Source organism: Oncorhynchus keta, chromosome 14, assembly GCF_023373465.1.
Source record: "Oncorhynchus keta strain PuntledgeMale-10-30-2019 chromosome 14, Oket_V2, whole genome shotgun sequence".
Lineage (NCBI taxonomy): Eukaryota > Metazoa > Chordata > Actinopteri > Salmoniformes > Salmonidae > Oncorhynchus > Oncorhynchus keta.
Window position 1 is genome coordinate 25,961,060 of NC_068434.1, and position 17,807 is coordinate 25,978,866.

At 41.9% G+C, this 17,807-nt stretch overlaps 1 protein-coding gene and 1 long non-coding RNA gene across 2 annotated transcripts in view; one reads left to right on the forward strand and one right to left on the reverse strand.

Annotated features, from left to right (window-relative positions):
* LOC118394047 (citron rho-interacting kinase-like) overlaps window positions 1–17,807 on the reverse strand; it is a 128,766-nt gene that overhangs the window by 105,181 nt on the left and 5,778 nt on the right. Inside the window, exon 3 of the mRNA XM_052461404.1 lies at window positions 14,939–15,000. The gene's annotated coding sequence lies outside the window, so the exon portion shown is untranslated. The remainder of the gene's footprint in view (window positions 1–14,938; window positions 15,001–17,807) is intronic.
* Window positions 1–17,807, forward strand: part of LOC127907247 (uncharacterized) — a 33,295-nt gene that overhangs the window by 7,372 nt on the left and 8,116 nt on the right. The gene's annotated exons all lie outside the window — the stretch shown is intronic.

Here is a 17,807-nt window from a genome sequence, read left to right on the forward strand (position 1 = left end):
ATGTATCAGGAATATGGCACCTACGATAAGACAGCTCAGACCAAACAGCACTCCGATGAAGCCCCACCCTTTTCCCGGAAAACATATCATCAGCAAGAGGCCAAGACACACTTTCACTTCTATGAACGCTCACAGCTGGGGAAAAGTCAGGTATAAGGCAATCTTCAGTAGGAGTTTGACCCCCGTACCCTAAAGGTTGCGGTTCCTCTCCTACTTCTGTGATTGTTCGACAGTGCCAGTGTGTCCTACCCTCCTACAATGTGTGATATGCACCCCGGGAGCTCTTTCAGCTATCCTCACCGCGAAGGCAGTCACCAGGAGTACTTGGTATGGCCCCGCCCACCGTGCTGCTTCCTGTCTATTCTCCTCGGGGACTGGATTGAGTGAATCACCTTATCCTGTAGTTCACCTGTAGTGCATAAATCTCGGACATACAGGTTTGGTTAACAAACAGTTTCTCATATGTTCTATCTGATTATTTCTTTAACTTCCATGCCTACTTATTAGCTACATTTTTAAAATTATTATTTGTTTATTATCCAATAGGCCACTAAGTGTCCTATCCTAGACCACAACTTACCCATCCCCCTTTTGATACCTGGCTCTGCCCAGGTAACAACCTTATCTACTCTAAATAATGACTTAGGTAAGATTAGTAAATTATCCTTATGTTCTGAAATTATCATGTATGTCCAATTCTCCCTTTGGCGTCCATTCATATTTATCCTGTACCAATTCTCTGTCAAGTGGCTTATCTACTTTTAAAAGGTATCTGTGTTAATTTCCTCTCTGCTCTGTAACAACTATATGTTGCTTCCAAATTTTAACTAAATGTCTCACTGTTTGGCTTTTTTTTTTTTAAAACATGTCTATGGTGTCAATTTCTAAAGTCCTTATACAGATTAATTAAGGTTCTTGATCCTATCCCTAATCATGAATCACCACAGATGTCATATATCCCTTTCAAACTTGAATACTATTTAAATAAAAATATTCTAATATTAATTAAAGCCAAAACGAATGCTAACCATATCCTATCTCTTTCCTGTGTTAATGAAATCTCCCCTTCGGGAATCCACTGTATTTTATCTGAAAATAACATGAGTTAAACTTAAAAATCAGTCACATCAATAATTTAATATATGTTGCCTAGTTTGAGATACCTTATCTACTGTAATTTACCATCCCTAAGAACTGCAACTTATTTATTTTCATAAATAATTTTAATACTTATAAAATCGCCTTTTCTATCGTGTGTTTTCATGCCCTATTGGCTTAATAACGGTGTTCTGTCCAAACCTCAAAGGACCATCTTCCTCCATTTATTATCGATTATTAATATGATTTCTGTTCCTGTTGCAGTACTATAAACCCCATTATAATAAATTTACTTTAAAAACCAGTATCACCCATGACTACAAATTCATTATTCAAATGGCTCCCCCCTGTGGCTGATCAGACCAACTGGGAGAGCCATGGAAACTTGGTCAAAGGTTACACCACCCCTTTACATTCGTGTTCCATACCATATTAGACACATTAAAGAACCCTTTATCTTTAAAAAAAAATGTATTCACTTGTCTAATTAAAACTCAGAAAATAAAACTCCTAATATTCCATATGTGAGTGTACCCCTTGTCTCTGGGAACAGGGAAATCTCCTTAACCTAAACATTTACTACAAAAACAAAACCTAAATAATTATGATAATCCCCTCAAATCATTCGTTTTAAATTTCCTCGATGTTTCATGTAACTCATTCAGTCTTTCTCCAAATTGTCACCCCAAAATACTTTATACCCTGCCATTACACTCAAACAACTGTGATAAACGTGCACTGTCCCTTTAAAATAAAAACGCTCCCAGCCAGCCATACCCTATTGTAGACTTTTCATTGTTCCCCGTAATGAAAACAGATCATGTTTAGAATACGTTAACTTCTTGTTTGAATTCACTGGCGTTACCTAACCAAAAATCAATACCCGGGAAACAACCACAACTTTTTACGATTCAACTATTCTTACCTCCCTATGTTATAGCCCAATGGAACGCCTAGCAATTCTGTTGCTAGCTGTAGCATCTTTTCAGACTAGCCTTACGATATTCAGCTCCTTTTTAAAAATGTATTTGGAACTTTTAGCCACTTTTGAAAAGTGACTCAAAGCTATAATGCACGCATTTTCCCTCTAAATGCCACAACCCATTTTCTCTGTCATAATTTGAGGAACGTTATTGTGTATTCAACGTAATGACGCCGCAAGTCAGCCTGCCTCTTGTCAAATATATATCCCCTATTCAGATTGAGTTCTGCTTTAAATTCTATCGAAAAAGTAAAACCAACCAAACTTCCCAACTTTCTATACTCCAAAATTTAAACGTACCATGTTCTTTGCTAAATTTATATCGTATGTCAGACGATTCATAAAAAAATATAACATCATGATGGCACAAAAACTTTATCGTATCTCTCCGTTATTCCTTAAAATTAATCAGGGTTAGGTAACTTTCTCTTCTATGATACATTTATTTAAACACGACTCCCGTCTCAATACATTATTCCAGCAGATCATTTGTTACATTGAAATTGTCTCGCCATTATTTTGAATAAATTCTTCTATCAATTCAACCTAAACAACATATTAAAAACATTCAGTTCATATCTTATACAAACACTAGCCACCGTATTTGTCCAGGAAAAAACATACAAATATCTGAATTACAATCTATCGGTGTCAAAGCTGAGATACGAACCTCTGTGTCCCGCGTAACTTTACCGCTAATTCACCAAAGCTATGGAAATGATTGAGTTTCCCCGACAATAACTATATTATTATAATTGTCTGTAGTCGCCAACTCCGGCACCGAGAATTCCCAGGAAATAATCCTAATTTAAACCCTTCCTGACTATTTCAGCAGTATCAGTTTCTATTCAGGGTTCCTCGTCGTCTTTTGTCTGAGTCAGACTTTGGGCGCCTCCCTTCCTTTTCCTTTGTTCTCAGCTCTCTTCCTCGCCTCGACTAACCATATCCTAGCTGCATTTAGCCCCTCTGACCGTTGTTTATCTGCCCTGTCTCCACTAACCCTATTTATTTGTTTAATCATTGATTCCAGTTTTTCTTTATTTAAACATTCATCAAATTCTTACTCCTCCATGCCTGGCTAAAATAGGTGTTCCTCTTATCTTCTTCCTGCATATATTTCTCATCTCCCGTTAATTTCGGGGCCTCCTTTGAGGATTTACTACCAATGTTTAATAAATCCTTGCCGCTCCTAGTAGCAATGTTCGTACTCACTATCTATGTGTATATATTTCTATGACCTATGTATGTGATTTTTACCATTACCTAGTCACTATGGCTGTTCTACTGCCTGACTATGTGTGTGTCTCTTTAATGATTACAATCTATGTGTATGGATTTCTATTTGGGTTTTCTCCTTTATGGAAACCTTATCAATAGATTTGACTGTTGAATCAGATATTAGGTTTTACCTATACAACAATAAGTCCAGGGGTCGTAAATCCTTTAACATCTTTTATCAGGTTGTGTCGGAGGGCTTTTAAAGTACACTAATATCTTTATCTCATGCCACTATTTTAGGTTTCCCTCTCTCCTGGAACCTCTTGACTATAGATTTGGCTTCCCTCTCCTCCTCATGTGGACTTTATTTCAGGACTATTTGTTGAATCGGAACGATGGTCAATACTCCCAGAGCTTAATTGACCATTCAAGTTATCTTGTATGCATAGAATTCCCTTCCTGTCTTCCCACGCCTAGTTAATATCCTATTTGTACAAGATCACCGTCCTCACAGTCCTATCCCCCAGCACCTACTTTTATACTGTTATCAGTATAAAATACACCTGTCCACAACCTCAAACAGTCACACTCCAAACTCCACTATGGCCAAGACCAAAGAGCTGTCAAAGGACACCAGAAACAAACTTGTAGACCTGCACCAGGCTGGGAAGACTGAATCTGCAATGGGTAAGCAGCTTGGTTTGAAGAAATCAACTGTGGGAGCAATTATTAGGAAATGGAAGACATACAAGACCACTGATAATCTCCCTCGATCTGGGGCTCCACGCAAGATCTCACCCCGTGGGGTCAAAATGATCACAAGAATGGTGAGCAAAAATCCCAGAACCACACGGGGGGACCTAGTGAATGACCTGCAGAGAGCTGGGACCAAAGTAACAAAGCCTACTATTAGTAACACACTAAGCCGCCAAGGACTCAAATCCGGCAGTGCCAGACGTGTCCCCCTGCTTAAGCCAGTACATGTCCAGGCCCGTCTGAAGTTTGCTAGAGAGAAGTTGGATGATCCAGAAGAAGATTGTGAGAATGTCATATGGTCAGATGAAACCAAAATATAACTTTTTGGTAAAAACTCAAGTCGTCGTGTTTGGAGGACAAAGAATGCTGAGTTGCATCCAAAGAACACCATACCTACTGTGAAGCATGGGGGTAGAAACATCATGCTTTGGGGTTTTTCTGCAAAGGGACCAAGACGACTGATCCGTGTAAAGGAAAGAATGAATGGGGCCATGTATCGTGAGATTTTGAGTGAAAACCTCCTTCCATCAGCAAGGGCATTGAAGATTAAATGTGGCTGGGTCTTTCAGCATGACAATGATCCCAAACACACCGCCCGGGCAACGTAGGAGTGGCTTCGTAAGAAGCATTTCAAGGTCCTGGAGTGACCGAGCCAGTCTCCAGATCTCAACCCCATAGAAAATCTTTGGAGGGAGTTGCCCAGCAACAGTGCCAAAACATCACTGCTCTAGAGGAGATCTGATTGGAGGAATGGGCTAAAATACCAGCAACAGTGTGTGAAAACCTTGTGAAGACTTACAGAAAACGTTTGACCTCTGTCATTGCCAACAAAGGGTGTATAACAAAGTATTGAGATAAACTTTTGTTATTGACCAAATACTTATTTTCCACCATAATTTGCAAATAAATTCATAAAAAATGCTACAATGTGATTTTCTGGATTTTTTTTCTCATTTTGTCTGTCATAGTTGAAGTGTACCTATGATGAGAATTACAGACCTCTCATCTTTTTAAGTGGAAGAACTTGCACAATTGGTGGCTGACTAAATACTTTTTTGCCCCACTGTATTTAATATCCCCTCTTAATCTCGAGCGAACATGCCTCTCGTGATTAAGTTTAGTTTATTTACGGTAGTGCACGTTACCTCAGGTTTTTGCGAACCCGCCCAGTGTATATTGGTCATACAAACCCCAGTGTATATCGGTTATACAAAACCCAGTGTATGTTGGTCATACAAAACCCTGTGGGAATAGTAAAGCTTCCATTATTGATCAATTCTAAAACATTTAGAACATCAAATCAAAGATAACTTGTTCGTTGGATCTAGTCACCGTCCCTGTCGGTCTGGGGTGTACACCGGCCTGGTCTTTAACCTCAATTCAGAGGCCAGGTCTTAAAAAAACGGGACCAGACCCACTCGTGCACGATTTTCGGCGTACGACCTTCAGATGACAAAGACAGGTATTTTAGATCCCGCTTCGAAGGACCAATTTTTAAGGGAATTAAATTCAAATCAAATCAAATGTATTTATATAGCCCTTCGTACATCAGCTGATGTCTCAAAGTGCTGTACAGAAACTCAGCCTAAAACCCCAAACAGCAAGCAATGCAGGTGTAGAAGCACGGTGGCTAGGAAAAACTCCCTAGAAAGGCCAAAACCTAGGAAGAAACCTACATGTTTTAAGAAATTAAGAAATTCCTACATGTTTTAATACCCAATTAAATTAAACATTCTGTCCACTCCTAAGAATTTGTAAGACTCTTATTTGCATAAAATGGACAGAGACCAGTCTCAAAATCAATCTGTAGCGTTTATTCTCGAGAGTACTGAACATGATACAGTTTACCACAGGTTATAAACTGAAAATGACGTCATTAGTTTTCGAACTGTCCCGTCTCTTCTCCCACCCTGGTACAAAGGCAGTATCTCAAGCCTTCCCACATCGTCCCACACCAATTTAATATAATTTATGACAGAGCCAAGGTCTTCCTGTGTAGATAAGCATTCTAGCCAGTCTGACGATAAGTTCATTCATTTCTACCAAGGAACAGACAGTCATTGTTATAATTCTTAATTATATTTTCACACGTTATATTCAGTACTAAGATTAAAAGAAAATTCATACATCTATACAGTAACATAATAGTATTCTGATTATTCAGTCCTGATTGAAATTGAATACATAATTAGTAATTATTGATAAAAATCCCTTAACCTCTTGCTCCTACCTGACACGCAGGCGTCCCATCTAGACATCTGGAAATGCAAATGCGCTACGCTAAATGCTAATAGTACTAGTTAAAACTCAAATGTTCATTAAAATACACATGCAGGGTATTGAATTAAAGCTACACTCGTTGTGAATCCAGGCAACAAGTCAGATTTTTAAAATGCTTTTCGGCGAAAGCATGAGAAGCTATTATCTGATAGCATGTAACACCCCAAAAGACCCGCAGGGGACGTAAACAAAATAATTAGCATAGTCGTCGCTACACAAACCGCACAAATAAAATATAAAACATTCATTACCTTTGACACTCTTCTTTGTTGGCACTCCTAGATGTCCCATAATCACTATTGGGTCTTTTTTTTCAATTAAATCGGTCCATATATAGCCTAGATATCGATCTATGAAGACTATCAAGACTGTGTGATAAACAAAAAAAAATAGCGTCTTATATAACGTAACGTCATTTTTTTAAATGAAAAAAGTCGACCATAAACTTTCACAAAACACTTCGAAATACTTTTGTAATGCAACTTTAGGTATTAGTAAACGTTAATAAGCGATTAAATTGATCACGAGGCGATGAATATTCTATAGCTGTCCGTATGGAAATAATGTCCGGGTAAATCTCAACCAAAATATCCGGTCGGAGACCGGAAGAACTGCGCTGCCTTGCGTCTGTTTGACCAAGAAACAAATAGTAGGCAAATGACAAGACTCTAGACATCGTGTGGAAGCTGTAGGTATTGCAACCTCAGCCCCATTAAATGTGGTTCACCTTTATCAATGGGTTCAAGTCGCGCATGGATATATTTTTCCATTTTCAGTGATCAGATTTTCCTGCACTTTTCGATGAAACGCACGTTCTGTTATAGTCACAGCCGTGATTTAACCAGTTTTATAAACGTCTGAGTGTTTTCTATCCACACATACTAATCATATGCATATACTATATTCCTGGCATGAGTAGCAGGGCGCTGAAATGTTGCGCGATTTTTAACAGAATGTTCGAAAAAGTAAGCCCTAAGCTTAAGTGGTTTTAACAGAAAATAAGTATGATTAGGAAGTTTAGGCAAGTAATTCCAATTGGGGAATTGTTGTGGGATGTTAGCATACCATATTTTTTGTGTGACATCTGCTGATGAAAAAAGGGCTTTATAAATACATTTTACTGATTGATTGACAATTGATTGTATGAAATGGAGTAGCATGCTTGACAAACCATAAATTAAACGCAAAAACGTGAATTTACAAATATTTTCGTTTGGCAGAAGTTCGACAAGATATGATCTTTTTTCAAATGACATTGACAGTTCATATAGACATTAGACTTAGGCCTAATTGTGACATCATGTGTGTATGACATCTTTGAAGAATGCTCTGGCTTCAGCCAATAGGAATCGAGTAATCAACAATGCTTTGGCATAATTAATTCATAATTCGTTCATATTTACTTCAGTTGTCTGCCGATGGTTCACTGATGTTTTTTCAAAGGAGGTATTAGCATTTCCTCTAAACAGCCTACAACAATAAGCTACACATCATGTCAGATGACAGCAAGGTATGGTTCATTTAGCCTATTTTGAGTTTAGAGGAGAAATTACTAACAATATAGTAGGTCACTAACACAGCGAATAAGTTGTTTCATAAAGTCACAAACTAGGACTGATATTGACCTCTCATTTATCCACCAGAGCGTGAAATGGGAGGATCTCCCGGATGACCAAAATAAAGTTGTGGCGAATATGAAGAATGAAACAGAGACACATGAGACCAACAAGAACAGGACAGGAGGCAAGGTAAGAAATATGCTGTCCTTTACACATGGTCTGCCTACTTAGGCACAGATCTATGATTAGTTTACTATCACTAAATCCTAGCCTTAAAGCATTAGGAGGAGACGCTACACTGACCTTAGATCTGCTATGAGACCTATAATATGTTGTCATGTAGGCTAAACATAAGTCCAGTGGCTGTGCCATGAAGACTTCCGTGGAGGAAGATAGCAGCATTGGTGCAGGTCCGAGATTACTTCATGTTGGGTACAGGTTGTGTTCAAATTCATCAGCACTGATCTTAGAAGATAGTATCTATATAGGTGAAAGCAATATAAGGGAGGCCCGCAGAGAGATGTGCTTTTACCTGTCCAGTGCAATCAAATCACTAAAGGTGAAGGAAATTAGGGATCAAGTTCAGATTCAACTTTAGATTTCTCTTTGCGGTTTCCTAGAGTCTTCTCAGACACCCGGGTGTGGTTTCCAGAAAAGGGGATCTATCATTGAGCAGCTGGAGAAGGAGGCTCAGAGGACTCTAATGCCTTCTCTCAAGATTGAGACATGCTGTGCCCCAATCCTCCTCTCCTTCCTGAGGAGTCTAACTGATGAGCAAGTCCCATGTCTTTTTCCAACCTCACATACAACAACTCTGAATTTATAGTCATAGTGCACCTTCTAACCACAAATGGGATTTTAGACACTACACCTAACATCACTGTAACCACACCCCTAACTCTTCCTGTAAATCAAGAACAAAATGTCTCATGTACTTGCTAATAGCTTAATTAAATACACTTTTATTTTCCCTGACATGGCTATCTAGTGACTCCACTAACTCAACACCAGTGTGCAGGTAAAATATGTTTCCTTTCTTTTCTTTTCTCTAGCCAATGGAGAGTGATTCAGCATGGCATGAAAAATAACGTAAGTCTCTCCACATAAGGTTCTGGTCAAAAGTTGTGCGCTATATAGGGAATGGTGTCATGGAATTGCTTGATTGACAAAAACATTACTCTGTTTGTTGGCCATAGCTCACATTCGAGCAGCTCTCCATGCTGTGTCTGAAGATTGTTAAAGTCGTGACCCAGACAGCCCTCCGCATTCTCCTACCAGCGCTAGCTCGTATCATGGGGGTGAACCTGAGGAGTGGGGCAACCTCCCCAGAATCCCAGTGCTCTCTGACATGGTCTGAGGATTCCTTAGGCAGTCTGGATGAGAGAGAGAAAAGGCTGCTGATCAGTGAGATGAACAACTGGACTAAGGAGAGTGCAGGGTGCTGTCAAAAATCCACTCGCAGAACCTCATCACCATGCTGTTCGCCTAAGAGGTATGTTCACAGCAATATTTCAACTTCATCATTGCAAGACCTGACCCATACTTATCATAAATTATTAACTTGGAATTCACACCTTGTAGTTTTAAGTTCTGGTCAGAAATGTTGCCAATGAGGGGGTGGGTCCAGGTGAAAGTCATTTTTAACTGGGTAAGCCATAAAGTCATCTATGAATAAATAGATCAGGTACATGCCTTTCAGAATTAATCATATTCTGATGTCGTACAAACATAAAAATCAGGCACAAAATCGTGTCAGTTGGCTTTAGGCTTCTAGAACTACGGTGGTATGAGACCATCATTGCTCTAATTTGGTTATCAGGCTCACTAATGGCCCAGATTAGATACCAGTTGGTCACATTTGCATGGCATAAGTGGTGATTGTGTGTTTATCTTCAAGGTCCCAGACCTCATTGCAGAGCTTGCCTACAATTAGAGAGGCTCCCCTCATGGAGGAGCCTCTGAAGGCTCTTTTTGGGGTAACGGAAGAGAGACTCCTGAAATCCCTGGTTGAGGGTCACTCCAACCCCACCTCCTCCAGCTCCTCCGAGTTGAGCTGTGCTATCGTGGGGGAGGTGGTACACCAGCTTAACTCTGGCCTCTCAGTGGCCATTCAGGCCAGCTCGGGGAGTTGCCCCCCTATGGACAGTCAGGACATAGCAGCAGGCAAGAAGGTCATTCGGGTAGCCTCGGTGCAGATCCTGGCCGAGCTACAGAGCCAAACGTCTGAGCCAGAGTGGGTAGGGTTTATCGGGCCCCTCATGGACCCTGTGACCGATGATGTGCTGGATGCCATTGTCGGCACAATGGACAAAATGGCACAGGACTTCAACATCCTATTGGATCTGGCCAAGAAAATGAAATTCTTGGGGTCTACATTTCTGACCAATCTTCAATGTGACCTTGATGTTGAGTGTCCATCTGGGAAAGAAGGGACCACTCACTTTCTCAAATAGACTGGATCCTCTACCAGTGTGGTGGCCAGAAAGATGCATACCCTCTCTAGCCCCAACTTTCAGTCTAAAGCCCTGAAGGCGGTGAGCACCATCCTTACAAGGAAAGTCAGGAGCTCTTCTGGCATGGCTCCTTTTTCTAGCACTTCTAGTGCTGCTCCGAGCCTTACTGAAGCTTCCCTGAATATCAGCTGCACAGCCCTGACATCTGTAACCTCCACTGCCACAGTGATTGTTAAGGCATTTGTGGGAGGCATGGAGACGATAGCATCATTTGAAGGCACATGTGAAGCAGTTGATTGGCCAGTTCCTGTAAATGACCACAAAATAGGGTCTTCACAGAAGATAACCTTCTCTCTAGCCCGCACACTCTACGGCCGTATACGAGCAAAGCTGAAGGACCTTTTAACTCTATCCGCTCGAGAAGAAGGTGCGGCTAAGGATGCTTCTCTTCAGGAGTCTTCAGACACCCTGGAAAAGGCAACTGTTTCAACTGTTGAGGTCCAGTTACCCAGCTCCGAACTTAGTAGAGTTCCCAGTGAGAGCCAACCAATACCAGCTCTCTGTCTCTCCAATCTGGATACCAGTACTCAAGAAGTTCTTCGCAGTGTTTTTTCCATCTACAAGTCAGAGATATCAAAAGTAGAGGGTAAATCCTTGGCCGTTGTCAGTTCATCTAATGAGTCCCTAGAGGCTTAGAAACTCTAGAAACCTTTGTCAAAGGAATGGTGACTATTTTCCAGACTATTTTCCAGAAAAATGAGTCCATTGACACTATGCTACTGGAAAGAAGTGGGAGAGTTTCACAGTGCTCCCACGGGGGCTCCCAACTGGATGATACTGAATTGAGTGTTAAAATATCAGAAGAGAAGCTTTGGTCAACAGCTAAGACCATCTGCGTCAGTATGAAGAACACACTTAAGGATTTCTTCACAGGGCTGAAGCCATCCGGATCCGAAAGGACAAAAAAGGCGTCTTCCAACGAGACCCTTGGGGAAATCCCGGTTGCTATCCAGAGTGAAATCTCAAACTTCGGGCGAATTAAGGATTCCAGGGAGCTCCTTCAGATCAATGATATGTTAGGAACTATGCTGAAGGAGGTTGAGAAAGGTGAGGATGACACTGAACAAGTCTGCCAAGACATCCCTAGAGCCTGGTCATCTTTATCTACTTCTTTAAATGGTCGTAGTTCCTTGTCCAGCTCTTCAAAGGGTCCTAGGTCAGAGTGTGAGTTAGAGATCAACCTCCCTGGCACTCCCATCTCTGACCAAGTGCGTTTTGATCTGACCTGCCCCATCGTCAGGAGCTCCTGCATCGACACCAGAGTCTCTAAAATGCCAGAGATTTCTACAAGTGACCTAAAGACAAAGATGATGGCACACACAGATGAACCCCTGCATTGTAACAGTCCAATGACTGACAGCAGCCGACCACCGAGTGCTGAAGCCTCTTTTCGATCCTCCACTCCGTCTTTCACCAGCAAGGGAACCTCTTTGGTACCAAATGGAGATGGGATTGACATTGAAGAGAAGGAGGTGTGCATCCCCAGCAGCTCTGGCCATCTGAGGGAGCTCTTAATCACCCCGGACATCAGCAGTGCCACTGCATTCCCACTGCAGTACTTGATGTACTCCAGCAAAGATGATGGCATCTGTTTTGTCACCATACTGGTGATAAGGTTGCTATCGGAGATCAGACCCTCAGCCCTAGATGGAGCCTCCCAACAGGCAGCAGATCTGACAGAAACATCTCAGCAACTCATCAGACAAGTCCTGTCTGAGTTCTGTGCTGCATCCAGATTCTCCAGGACAAAGGCATATTCCCAGAACCTGAACATCCAAAGGGTGTTCAGAGGTGTACATAAAAGCCTCATCGAGGAGTTTGGCTCTTATAACACCCTGCAAGCAGCTATTTCCTCCCAGGACCCTGCATTTGAGTCCTGGTAAAGTCCTTGGCCCAGCAGCTGGTACAGGGATGCAAGGAGGCGTCAAGACCAGCTTCTGCTGCAACAAACCCATCAGACCAGGCTGAGACAGAGAGGGGTGCTGAGCAGAAAGCAAGAAGGAGCTTCCTTTGCTTTTCAATGACCAAACTCAGGATCAACTTCAAGGTATAGCAGGGAGTTATCATTTGTTTTGGTTCCAGTGAGGTGCTGATGTTATTGATGTTATTGATATGATAAGACAAATACATGAGATAAATATGTTTTATTCATCACTAAATTGTTGCCTTGGATTCAGAAGTGTTCCATTTATTTATTTATTCTCTGTACCATTTTCTTTACCTTTCTTCTGTTAGCGTTCCAAGAGAGGAAACAAAAAGGACTGCCATTCAGTCCAGGAACAGACTGAGATTCCCTCTACTGGTGGACATTGCATAGGTAAGGATTTTAGAGCTCTGCTAAAGCTTGTAGTTTTGTTTAGGTGTGTGTTAGAAACATAGGTATGCCTACCAAACTCATAGCACTGTTATTTTTCCACGTTACTACACTGCATCTCTCTCTCGCTCTCTCTCTCACTCATCCATTTCTCTTGTGTTTCTAGCTCCCGTTGGAGAGGTTTCTCCCTCCATATCTCAGCCTGTCAACAAAACTGTTCCTTGATTGTCAGGGTCTTTTCAGCAATGATGAAGCCATTCAGGCGCTTCACCAAGAAGAACCTATAACCTCTTACGTTGCAGTTAGAACTACTTTTGTAACAGCAAGACTTTTGACAAGAGGAATTTCTGCATGTCTACCCTTTCAAAGTCTATTTGATCAAATAAATGCCAATGATTTTACAAGAATTTCAAGTGATTTGGAAGATTAGTAAAACTGAAGCAGCTTTTCTCAGAGAAATGCACTAGTTCCCCCTTGGTTACACATTTATTGTGCAGTTTTTGAGTGGGCAGCAGGTAGCGTTGTGGTTAGAGCGTTGGGCCAGAAAGGTTGCTCGGCCAGATCCCTGAGCTAAATATGACGTTCTGCTCCTGAACAAGGTAGTTAACCCACTGTTCCTAAGCTGTCATTGAAATAAGAATTTGTTCTGAAGTGACTTGTCTAGGAAAATAAAAAAAATAACCACAGCTTGACTCTAATACAATAGTTGCTGCATAGACTGTCAGATAACCAGATGTTGTCTATTAATTTAGTTTGATTGGTAAGAGCTTATTAGCAGCAAGGGGAAAACACATAGAGGAGAATTAGCTATCTGCAGCTAGATGTTTTCTATATATTTTCTATATGTTGAAAATATAAGGTCCAACAGTTGATAGTGTATGTCAGAGCAAAAACCAAGCCATGAAGTTGAAGGAATTGTCCATAGAGCTCAGAGACATGATTGTGTCAAGACACAGATCTGGGGAAGGGTACGAAAACATTTCTGCAATATTGAAGGTACCCAAGGACACAGTGCCCTCCATCATTCTTAAACGGAAGAAGTTTGGAACCACCAAGACTCTTCCTAGAGCTGGCCGCCAGGCCAAACTGAGCAATCGGGGGAGAAGTGCTTTGGTCAATTCAAAATAGCTCTACTCTGAGAACTACTTTTAATCACAGAGTGGAAAACCTAGAACCATACTGTGTTGATCACAATTATGGGTGTATTCTGGAATAAGACAAACCTATACATAGAGTTGGAGTCTGAGTGTGTGTGCACACCACCTCTTTAACCACTCTTCAAAATATTTGGCAGCCTTTGAGATGGAGAGGCAGGAGAATAAGTGACAGAACAAGAGTATAATAAAAGCATGACTCCTCTCCCACTCCTGTTCACAGCAGCAGTGCAGTGGAGTATCTTCAACAGCCATAGGCCCAGTGATTTCACATCACATTCCATGATGCAATGCAGAATACGGCTTCACACAGAACAATCACCAAACCCATAAGATAACACTTAGCACAGCCAAACATCATGTATCACATGAAGAGGCATGTATGTTCTCCAGACGTGATACCTTGTCATGGACCTACTGTTTCGATCTCTTGCTCCCTCTCCCCCACCTCTCTTTCTTTCTCTCCCTCTCTCTCTCTCTTTCTCTCCCTCTCTCTCTCTACCACACCTGTTGTCTCGACCTCTGAATGTTCGGCTATGAAAAGCCAACTGATAATTACTCTGGAGGTGCTGACCTGTTGCACCCTCTGTAACCACATTATTTTGTTGACTCTGCTGGTCATCTATGAAGAATGTTTGAACTACAGTATTTGAAGAACGATGGGGCTGCCTCTCGGGGCAGAGTCTCCCGTCTGTCCTGAGCTGCCAGAGTCTCCCGTCTGTCCTGAGCTGCCAGAGTCTCCCGTCTGTCCTGAGCTGCCAGAGTCTCCCGTCTGTCCTGAGCTGCCAGAGTCTCCCGTCTGTCCTGAGCTGCCAGAGTCTCCCGTCTGTCCGGAGCTGCCAGAGTCTCCCGTCTGTCCGGAGCTGCCAGAGTCTCCCGTCTGTCCGGAGGGGGGTCATTGTCTCTGATTGGGAACCATATTTAGGTAGCCTGTTTTGTCATTGTGGGTTGTGAGTGATTGTTCCCTGTGTCAGTGTTTGTGCCACACAGGACTGTTGTTTATATTCACTTTGTTATTTTGTATTGTGTCATGTTCAGTTTATTCTATTAAAACATACACTTACCACGCTGTGTTTTGGTCCGATCCTTGCAACACTTCAGACGAAGAGGAGGAAATCCATTAGACCTGTGAAATAGATCAGATGTTTTATCTCCTCTCAAGGTCTGTTGGTTTACATTGTCTCAGAATCAGGAACTGTTATATCCCATGTGATATGTCAAAACAAGTTGATGCATGTATTATCATGGTGCATTGGGTTTGTATTTGTATTTATTGTGGATCCCCTTTAGCTGCAGCAGCTACTCTTCATGGGGTCCAGTAAAATGAAGGCAGTTATACAATTGTAAAAACATTCCAATACATTCACAACAGATTTCACAAAATCCATGTTCCTGATTGATTTCGGGGTAGGCTGTCAACTGCACGTACTGTGACACTATGATATGTATTCTGATCAAGTCAACAATACCTCTAGGCATATCTGACGTCATGTATTTGATATCTGTATGTGAAGGTTAACGTCCATATTGACATCAGTTTGTGTTTGAGGACGGTTCACTGACAGGTTTTCAACGGATACGATTAGACAAGTTTAAAACCTGTTGAATCTAGGGGGCACTATTTTCATTTTTGGAAAAATAACGTTCCCAAAATAAACTGGCTATTTTGTCAGGACAAGATGGTAGAATATGCATATAATTGACAGCTTAGGATAGAAAACACTCTAACGTTTCCAAAACTGTAAAAATATTGTCTGAGTATAACAGAACTGATATTGCAGGCGAAAGCCTGAGAAAAATCCAATCAGGAAGGGACTCTTATTTAGAAAGCTCTGCGTTCCTATGCGTCCCTATTGAGCAGTGAATGAGAAATCAACCAGATTCCCTTTTCTATGGCTTCCCTAATGTGTCTAGTGTCAGAATACATAGTTTCAGGCTTTTATTTTGAAAAATGAGCCTGAACGTCAACATTGCGTCAGTGGTCAACTGGAGGCTCTCAGTGTTTTGTGCATAAAAGACAAATGTTTCCATTGTTTCTCTCTTTCCTACTAAGAAGCCAGCAGTCCCGGTTGATATATTATCTAATAGATATTTGAAAAACACCTTGAGGGTTGATTATAAACAACGTTTGCCAAGTTTCTGTCGATATTATGGAGCTAATTTTGAATATTCTTTGGCGTTGTCGTGACCGCAATTTCCGGTCGAATTCTCAGCCACCGCCCTGAAGGCGGTGAGCACCATCCTTACAAGGAAAGTCAGCAGCTCTTCTGGCATGGCTCCTTTTTCTAGCACTTCTAGTGCTGCTCCGAGCCTTACTGAAGCTTCCCTGAATATCAGCTGCACAGCCCTGACACCTGTAACCTCCACTGCCACAGTGATTGTTAAGGCATTTGTGGGAGGCATGGAGACGATAGTATCATTTGAAGGCACATGTGAAGCAGTTGATTGGCCAGTTCCTGTAAATGACCACAAAACAGGATCTTCACAGATGATAACCTTCTCTCTAGCCAGCACACTCTACGGCCGTATATGAGCAAAGCTGAGGGATATTTTAACTCTATCCGCTCGAGAAGAAGGTGTGGCTAAGGATGCTTCTCTTCAGGAGTCTTCAGACACCCTGGAAAAGGCAACTGTTTCAACTGTTGAGGTCCAGTTACCCAGCACCAAACTTAGTAGAGTTCCCAGTGAGAGCCAACCAATACCAGCTCTCTGTCTCTCCAATCTGGATACCAGTACTCAAGAAGTTCTTAGCAGTGTTTTTTCCATCTACAAGTCAGAGTTATCAAAAGTGGAGAGTAAATCCTTGGCCGTTGTCAGTTCATCTGATGAGTCCCTAGAGGCTTGTTGGTTTGTTGATGGTGTCCTATAACAGCTACTATTTCCCAGTCACCCTCACCCAATGAAGACTTGAGTGTGAGTACTCAATATTCTCAACTGAGCTCAGAAGAGAGTGCCAGAATCACAGAGTCCTCAACTAGTCTCAGAGCATTAAGAAGCTCTCTAGCAATGACTTTCAGACTCAGGCAGAAGAGGCAGTGAATAAAGTGCTGATGAGATCCAGTCATTCCTTTGGAAACCTTTGTCAAAGGAATGGCTACTATTTTCCAGAAAAATGAGTCCACTGACACTGTACTACTGGAAAGAAGTGGGAGAGTTTCACAGTGCTCCCACAGGGGCTCCCAACTGGATGATACTGAATTCAGTGTTAAAATATCAGAGGAGACGCTTTGGTCAACAGCTAAGACCATCTGCGTCAGTATGAAGAACACACTTAAGGATTTCTTCACAGGGCTGAAGCCACCCGGATCCGAAAGGACAGAAAATGCTTCTTCCAACGGGACCCTTGGGGAAATCCTGGTTGCTATCCAGAGTGAAATCTCAAACTCCGGGCGAATTAAGGATTCCAGGGAGCTCCTTCAGATCAATGATATGGTAGGAACTATGCTGAAGGAGATTGAGAAAAGTGAGGATGACAGTGAACAAGTCTGCCAAGACATCCCAAGAACCTGGTCATCTTTATCCACTTCTTTAAATGGTCGAAGTTCCTTGTCCAGCTCTTCAAAGGGTCCTAGGTCAGAGTGTGAGTTAGAGATCAACCTCCCTGGCACTCCCATCCCTGACGAAGTTCCTTTTGATCTGACCTGCCCCATCGTCAGGAGCTTCTGCATCGACACCAGGGACTCTAAAATGCCAGAGATTTCTACAAGTGACCTAAAGACAAAGATGATGGCACACACAGATGTGCCCCTGCATCGTAACAGTCCAATCACTGACAGCAGCCGACCACCGAGTGCTAAAGCCTCTTTTCGATCATCCACTCTGTCTTTCACCAGCAAGGGAACCTCTTTGGTACCAAGGGAGATGGGATTGACATTGAAGAGAAGGAGGAGTGTATCCCCAGCAGCTCTGGCCATCTGAGGGAGCTCTTAATCA